We start from the raw sequence: 8,094 nt of genomic DNA, 5'->3' as shown, positions 1-8,094 counted from the left end.
TAAGACCCAGTTTGTACTGTGAAAAAATTATCTACAATTATATAATACATTCATAGATTAATTATCAATAGAATTGTTATTATTATATATTATTTATTTTTTACTGAATTATTTTGTTCTTCAATATCGTTCAATTGTCCACAAGCACAAAGAAATATTGTCCAAATTACTTCAAAGTTTTTTTTTACAGGCGTCTATTTATTTTAATAAAACATAACAATTTATTTTTTATTTTTCCTAAACAAATTGTTACATTTAATTTATAATTATTATTATTCTTAAATATGCCTCTTCAAACATTTCTATGGGGCCCCAGAACTCTATTCTGTCGCTGTCGAGATTCCAGGACCCAAATTACTGACAAAATAACAATAATAAAATATTTTAAAATACAATAAAACTTTTCTAATGTCTCCTAGGGCAGAAAAAAGTAGTTTCATTTAAAATTCATGTCGGTGAACATTTTTGGAACAATTCAGCAATTTTTGAAAAGTCTCTTTGAATCTTAATTGTGCATCCACAAGAATCATTTGATCCAACTCCTCGCCTATGCATCACATCCTGTCAATTCTCCACATTTTACAGTTATTAAAACACCAAAAGCGTCCCACCAAAAAAAAGCAGCAGTGCCACTCACTGCACAGAACTGGATCAGTAGAGTTGAAGTGAATCAGCACTGTTCTCAGCGCATTAAATCTACGCTCCACCACCAACATTCATGTCTTATTAAAAGTTGTCTCTAACCACTCTAAAATATTCAACATAGTTACATTCACCGACAAATTAAAAAATCATGCATTTTCAAGTTTTCAGAAAAGCATCAGCATTTTTTTTTTACTTCAGCATCAGAGTAAAGCTTCAAAAATTCATAGAAAAACAGACCTAATGCTTGAGCATGAACGTCCAGATCCACAGTGACACATCTATCAGATAATAAACCAAGATCAAAGCGCAGAAAAACAAGCACATTACCAGAGCCCACATCTACTTCCCCATCCTAAACCAGATGACCCTGTTCTGTTCCCGCTCATTTAAAGAGCTGTTTCATCTTCAAAAGCAGAAACTAATCAAGCCGTTTAACCAAGCAGCCAGCATTTTCTTCCATCCACAAACCCAGAAAGTCAAATCACACAATGCACAGCTACTTATGATCCATTTATGAGGCTTTAAAAGGGGGCATATCATGCCCATTTTCAAAAGATGTCAAATAAATCTCTGATGTCCTTATCTGTGACTGTTGAAGGTTTGACTATACTTTCTTGTCAAATTTACCTCTATTAGGAAAAGACGAAATCAATGCACTGTTTTTGAGTGTGTTTCTTTAAATGCAAATAAGCTGCTGTTTTCAGAAGAGGGCGGAGCCTTTACATGCTTTTCTGACACTCCAGAAACAACAAAACAAGTAAATCGTACGCAGTCAAAATGTCAGAAGTGACCAGTAGGGCTGCACAGCATATAGTTCAGCATTGATAATGCAATGTACACATCAGCAAAAGTCACATCCCAGCATGTGCAATGTCCAGTCGTAATTATAGTTGATCAGGTACAATCGTTTTTCAAAAAGTTTATCCATAATGTAGTTTTTGAGACCAGTGATTATTACTAAGCATTTGAAGAGAGCTTAAAAACATAAATTTATAATGTAAAATTAAATGTTTGTAGAATTATAAACTAAAATTAGTTTATAATTTTATAATGTTTGTAGTTTTAGATTATAAAGATAACTTATATTGATTTTGGGAAAAAATTAACAGGGGGGAAATTAATAATTAATAATTCTGATTTCAAGTGCTTTATTACCCCTTTAAAATATTATAAATATTAAGTCACTTAATTAAACTTTTCAAGGTTAAAAGTTGTTGGAATAAAAATCAAAGTCCCATTAAGCAAAAATAAATGGAAAAATAAAAACAAAAAATACGGAAAACTGATAAATTACAGATATTTTTTACAGTAATTTACTTTCCTTCCAAAAAAAACAAAAAAAAACTAAACAGATAAAAGTGAATCATCTGAATACACAATCAACATGTTTATAAATTACAGTGCTAAAATTGAATAAGATCTCCTCTTACATTATGAGCTTGAGCGCATTTTGACATGCTTGCAGAGAAAGACTTACCAAAACCAAGTCACTGGTAATCCTTTTCCGCATTTTCTGCATTGGCAGTTTCACGGGTATATGACTACAACACTTAATCAAGTAAAAAGTCACATTTCCATAATGTATCTCCTTTAACAACAACTGGTGTTGTGGTCTACATCTACATGGAGGCAATAAAAGAGGGTCAGCGAGCATCTCAGACAGGAATCCGGTTTTCTCTAGACGTCTGGCACATTTAATCCACAGTGTAGGATATATCTGTATTCGGATGTGTATATATCAGGCTGAATTTCTTCAAGCAGCAGAAACGGCTGAAGATGAGGGGTGTCAGACATAAAGACACGTCTGAAGGGCTATGAGAGATGAGGTGAATTCCTCTGGTGCCACTCCTTCCGCTAATAATACGACAGCCAGCGATGCTATCCCAGCTTCCGTGTCATTACCGAAGGGATGACACCTCACTTAGTAGAGTCCACTCCTGCTATGTGATGTAAACGATACCATGAACAGGTTTCTGGCATTGGATGTTGAAACTTTATATACACACAGAGAGGCTTAGTATCCTAAGAATAGCTACACACTACACTGATAATTGGCTACTATGCAGTTATGTTAAATGGCAAAAAAGAGAGAGAAAAAAAACAGGTCCTGATGAAATGATCATTTATTTATTGCTTATTAATTTAAGGGGAAATTATATTTAGGGACCGAGCACCGAAACGGTGCGTAGGCCCTATTGGAATTGCTCCGTTTATTAGGGACCGAGCACCGAACGGTGCAAGGCCCTATTGGAATTGCTCCGTTTATTAGGGACCGAGCACCGAACGGTGCAAGGCCCTATTGGAATTGCTCCGTTTATTATTATTATTATTGGAATTGCTCCGTTTATTATTATTATTATTATTATTATTATTATTATTCTTTTCCGGAATGAATCGCGGTTTTGAGGGGCTAAACATGCCCGAAAACTCACAAAACTTTGCACACGCCTCAGAAGTGGCGAAAATTTACGTTAATTATGGGTCTCGGAAGTGGGCGTGGCAAAATGACTCGACAGCGCCACCTAGAAAAATTAAACGGACGAGCCCCCGATCCACGAATTACGCACATGCACGAAAATTGGCACACACCTCAAACATGCCAAAACATACAAAAAAGTCTCTTGGAGCCATATGTCAAACCCTACAGGAAGTCGGATATTTTGTACTTCCTGCGGCGAAAAAGTGGCATTTTTGCCATTTCCAGGCGTTGTATTTTAACGAACTCCTCCTAGGGATTTTATCCGATCGACACCAAAATTGGGTTTTATCATCTAAAGGCATGGGCGATGTTAAATTGCGAAGCTTTAGAGTTTTCGTCGATGGGCGTGTCCGTGGCGGCCTCGCAAACTTTGACGATTCGCCACAAAACAGGAAGTCGTTATAACTCAGGCATGCATTATTTGATCTGCCTCAAAATTCACACGCTTGATAAGAGTCCTGACCTGAACACGTTTACATTCCGATATGCAAATACAGTTATAGCGCCACCTGCTGGCAACAGGAAATGGCATGTTTTACAGAGTAACAAACTCCTCCCACAAATTTTATCATATCAGCACCAAAATTTGGTGGTGTTATCTGAAAGCTTTAGCGATGATATACTGTGAAGATCTAGAGTTTTCGCAGAGGGGCGTGTCCGTGGCGGCATGACAAACCTCAACGCTTCGCCATGGAACAGGAAGTCCTTATAACTCAACCACACAAAGTCCGATCTGCCTGAAACTTCACATAGTTGATAAAAGTCCTCTCCTGAACACATCCGCATAACAATATTGAAGTGGGCGTGGCAAAATGACTCGACAGCGCCACCTATAAAAATTAAACGGAAGAGCCCCTGATCTACGAATCACGCACATGCACGGAAATTGGCACACACCTCTAACACGTCAAAACATACAAAAAATTCTCTTGGAGCCATAACTCAAACCCAACAGGAAGTCGGATATTTTTAACTTCCTGCGGCAAATAAGTGGTATTTTTGCCATTTCCAGGCGTTGTATCTTAACGAACTCCTCCTAGGGATTTTATCCGATCGACACCAAAATTGGGTTTTGTCATCTAAAGGCCTTGGCGATGTTAAATTGCGAAGCTTTAGAGTTTTGGTCAATGGGCGTGTCTGTGGCGGCCTCGCAAACTTTGATTCGCCAAAAAAACGGAAGTCATTATATCTCAGGCATGCATTATCCGTTCTGCCTCAAAATTCACATGTTTAATAAGAGTCCAGACTTGAACACGTTTACATTCCAATATCCAGATACAGTTATGGCGCCACCTGCTGGCCACAGGAAATGTCATGATTTACAGAGTAATAAACTCCTCCCACAAATTTTTCGTGTCAGCACCAAATTTGGTTGGTTGTTATCTGAAAGCTCTAGCGATGATATATTGTGAAGATCTAGAATTTTCGCAGAGGGGCGTGTTTGTGGTGGCATGACAAACCTCAACGCTTCGCCATGAAACATGAAGTCCTTAAAACTTAACCACACAAATTCCGATCAGCCTGAAACTTCACATGGTCGATTAAATTCCTCTCCTGACTACATCCCTATACCAATTTTGAGTCATTCATAGTGCCACCTGCTGGCAGAAGGTAGTTTGGCTTATAACTCAGCCAAAGAATGTCTGACCGGCCTGAAAATTCACATGGTTAATAAATTTTATCTCCTGAAGACATCTACATGCCAATATTGACTCACAGTCATAGCGCCACCTGCTGACAGAAGGAAGTTTGGCAAAAAATTGTGATTTTCCCAGGTTTTTTTCATATGTCGGCTTAAATTAATGATGTTCGCTGTTCTCTGTCATCATGAGGCCAGCGTGCGGCGGTGAGCCCGGGTGCGAGGTCCCTATCATCGCTGCTTGCAGCTTTAATTATTATTAGGGACCGAGCACGAACGGTGCAAGGCCCTATTGGAATTGCTCCGTTTATTATTATTATTCTTCCGACTTCTTCCGCGGAATGAATCGCAGTTTTGAGGGGCTAAACATGCCCGAAAACTCACGAAACTTTGCACACGCCTCAGAAGTGGCGAAAATTTACGTTTGTTATGGGCTTCGGAAGTGGGCGTGGCAAAATGACTCGACAGCGCCACCTATAAAAATTTAATCGACGAGCCCCCGATCCACGAATCACGCACATGCATGAAAATCGGCACACCCCTCAAACACACCAAAACATACGAAAAAGTCTCAAGGAGCCATATCTCAAACCCAACAGGAAGTCGGATATTTTTAACTTCCTGCAGCGAAAAAGTGGCGTTTTTGCCATTTCCAGGCGTTGTATTTTAACGAACTCCTCCTAGGGATTTTATCCGATCGACACCAAAATTGGGTTTTGTCATCTAAAGGCCTTGGCGATGTTAAATTGCGAAGCTTTAGAGTTTTCGTCGATGGGGGTGTCCGTGGCGGCCTCTCAAACTTTGACGATTCGCCACAAAACAGGAAGTCGTTATAACTCAGGCATGCATTATCCGATCTGCTTCAACTTTCACACGTTTGATAAGAGTCCTGACCTGAACACGTTTACATGCCAATAACCAGATACAGTTATAGCGCCACCTGCTGGCCACAGGAAATGACATGTTTTACAGAGTAACAAACTCCTCCCACAAATTTTATCGTATTAGCACCAAAATTGGGTAGTGTTATCTAAAAGCTCTAGCAATGATATATTGTGAAGATCTAGAGTTTTCGGAGAGGGGCGTGTCCGTGGCGGCATGACAAACCTCAACGCTTCGCCATTGAACAGGAAGGCTTTATAACTCAACCACACAATGTCTGATCTGCCTGAAACTTCACATGGTTGATAAAAGTCCTCTCCTGAACACATCCACATAACAATATTGAAGTGGGCGTGGCTAATAGACTCGACAGCGCCACCTACCAAAATTAATCGGACGAGCCCCTGATATATGAATCACACACATGCACGAAAATTGGCACACACCTCAAACACGCCAAAACATGGGAAAAAGTCTCTTGGAGCCATATCTCAAACCCAACAGGAAGTCAGATATTTTTAACTTCCTGCTGTAAAAAAGTGGTGTTTTTGCCATTTCCAGGCGTTGTATTATAACGAACTCCTCCTAGGGATTTTATCCGATCAACACCAAAATTTGGTTTTGTCATCTAAAGGCCTTGGCGATGTTAAATTGCGAAGCTTTTGAGTTTTTATAGATGGGCGTGTCCGTGGCGGCCTCGCAAACTTTGACTATTCGCCACAAAACAGGCAGTCGTTATAACTCAAGCATGCATTATGCGATCTGTCTCAAAATTCACAGGCTTGATAAGAGTCCTGACCTGAACAAGTTTACATGCCGATATCCAGATACAGTTATAGTGCCACCTGCTGGCCACAGGAAATGACATGTTTTGCACTGTAACAAACTCTTCCCACAAATTTTATCGTATCAGCACTAAAATTGGGTGGTGTTATCTGAAAGCTCTAGTGGTGATATTTTGTAAAGATCTAGAGTTTTCGCGGAGGGGCGTATCCGTGGCGGCATGACAAACCTCAACGCTTCGCCATGGAACAGGAAGTCCTTATAACTCAACCATACAATATCCGATCTGCCTAAAACTTCACATGGTTGATAAATGTCCTCTACTGAACATATCCACATAACAATTTTGAATCTGTCATTACGCCACCTGCTGGCAGAAGGTAGTTTGGCTTATAACACAGCCACACAATGTCTAATCTGCCTGAAACTTCACATGGTTGATTAAATTCCTCTCCTGAAGACATCTATATGCCAATCTTGAGTCACAGTTATAGCGCCACCTGCTGACAGGAGGAAGTTTGCCATAAATCTGTGATTTCCTTAGATTTTTTTTTATATATCGGCTTAAATTATTACTGTTCGCTGTTCTCTGTCATCGTAAGGTCACCGGGCGGCGGTGAGCCCGGGTGCGAGGTCCCTATCATCGCTGCTTGCAGCTTTAATTCTTCTTCTTCTTCCGCGGAATGAATCGCGGTTTTGAGGGGCTAAACATGCCCGAAAACTCACGCAACTTTGCACACGCCTCAGAAGTGACGAAAATTTACGTTTGTTATGGGTCTCGGAAGTGGGCGTGGCAAAATGACTCGACAGCGCCACCTAGAAAAATTAAACGGACGAGCCCCCGATATATGAATCACGCACATGCACGAAAATCGGCACACACCTCAAACATGCCAAAACATACGAAAAAGTCTCTTGGAGCCATATCTCAAACCCAACAGGAAGTCGGATATTTTTAACTTCCTGCGGCGAAAAAGTGGCGTTTTTGCCATTTCCAGGCGTTGTATTTTAACGAACTCCTCCTAGGGATTTTATCCGATCGACACCAAAATTGGGTTTTGTCATCTAAAGGCCTTGGCGATGTTAAATTGCGAAGCTTTAGAGTTTTCGTCGATGGGCGTGTCCGTGGCGGCCCCTCAAACTTTGATGATTCGCCACAAAACAGGAAGTCGTTATAACTCGGGCATGCATTATCAGATCTGCCTCAAAATTCACACGCTTGATAAGAGTCCTGAACTGAACACGTTTACATGCCAATATCCAGATACAGTTATAGCGCCACCTGCTGGCCACAGGAAATGACATGTTTTACATCGTAACAAACTCCTCCCACAAATTTATTCGTATCAGCACCAAATTTGGGTTGTGTTATCTGAAAGCCCTAGGGATGATATATTGTGAAGATGTAGAGTTTTCGCAGAGAGGCGTGTCCGTGGCGGCATGACAAACCTCAACGCTTCGCCATGGAACAGGAAGTCCTTATAACTCAAGCACACAATGTCCGATCTGCCTGAAACTTCACATGATTGATAAAAGTCCTCCCCTGAACATATCCTCGTAACAATAATGAAGTGGGCGTGGCAAAATGACTCGACAGCGCCACCTATAAAAATTAAACGGACGAGCCCCTGATCTACGAATCACGCACATGCACGAAAATTGGCAC

At 40.4% G+C, this 8,094-nt stretch overlaps 2 protein-coding genes across 18 annotated transcripts in view; one reads left to right on the top strand and one right to left on the bottom strand.

Moving 5' to 3' along the window:
- Nucleotides 1-8,094, top strand: part of nr1h5 (nuclear receptor subfamily 1, group H, member 5) — a 612,581-nt gene that overhangs the window by 26,229 nt on the left and 578,258 nt on the right. The gene's annotated exons all lie outside the window — the stretch shown is intronic.
- The window catches only part of tjp2b (tight junction protein 2b (zona occludens 2)), a 197,722-nt gene that overhangs the window by 93,845 nt on the left and 95,783 nt on the right, over nucleotides 1-8,094 (bottom strand). Inside the window, exon 1 of one of the 17 annotated variants that reach the window (XM_087263117.1) lies at nucleotides 883-901. The gene's annotated coding sequence lies outside the window, so the exon portion shown is untranslated. 17 annotated transcript variants of the gene reach the window in all.

Source organism: Danio rerio, chromosome 8 (genome assembly GCF_052040795.2).
Source record: "Danio rerio strain M-AB ecotype USA chromosome 8, GRCz13ab, whole genome shotgun sequence".
Lineage (NCBI taxonomy): Eukaryota > Metazoa > Chordata > Actinopteri > Cypriniformes > Danionidae > Danio > Danio rerio.
The sequence above is the reverse complement of the archived record's forward strand: the minus strand, read 5'-3'. Positions and strand labels throughout refer to the sequence as shown.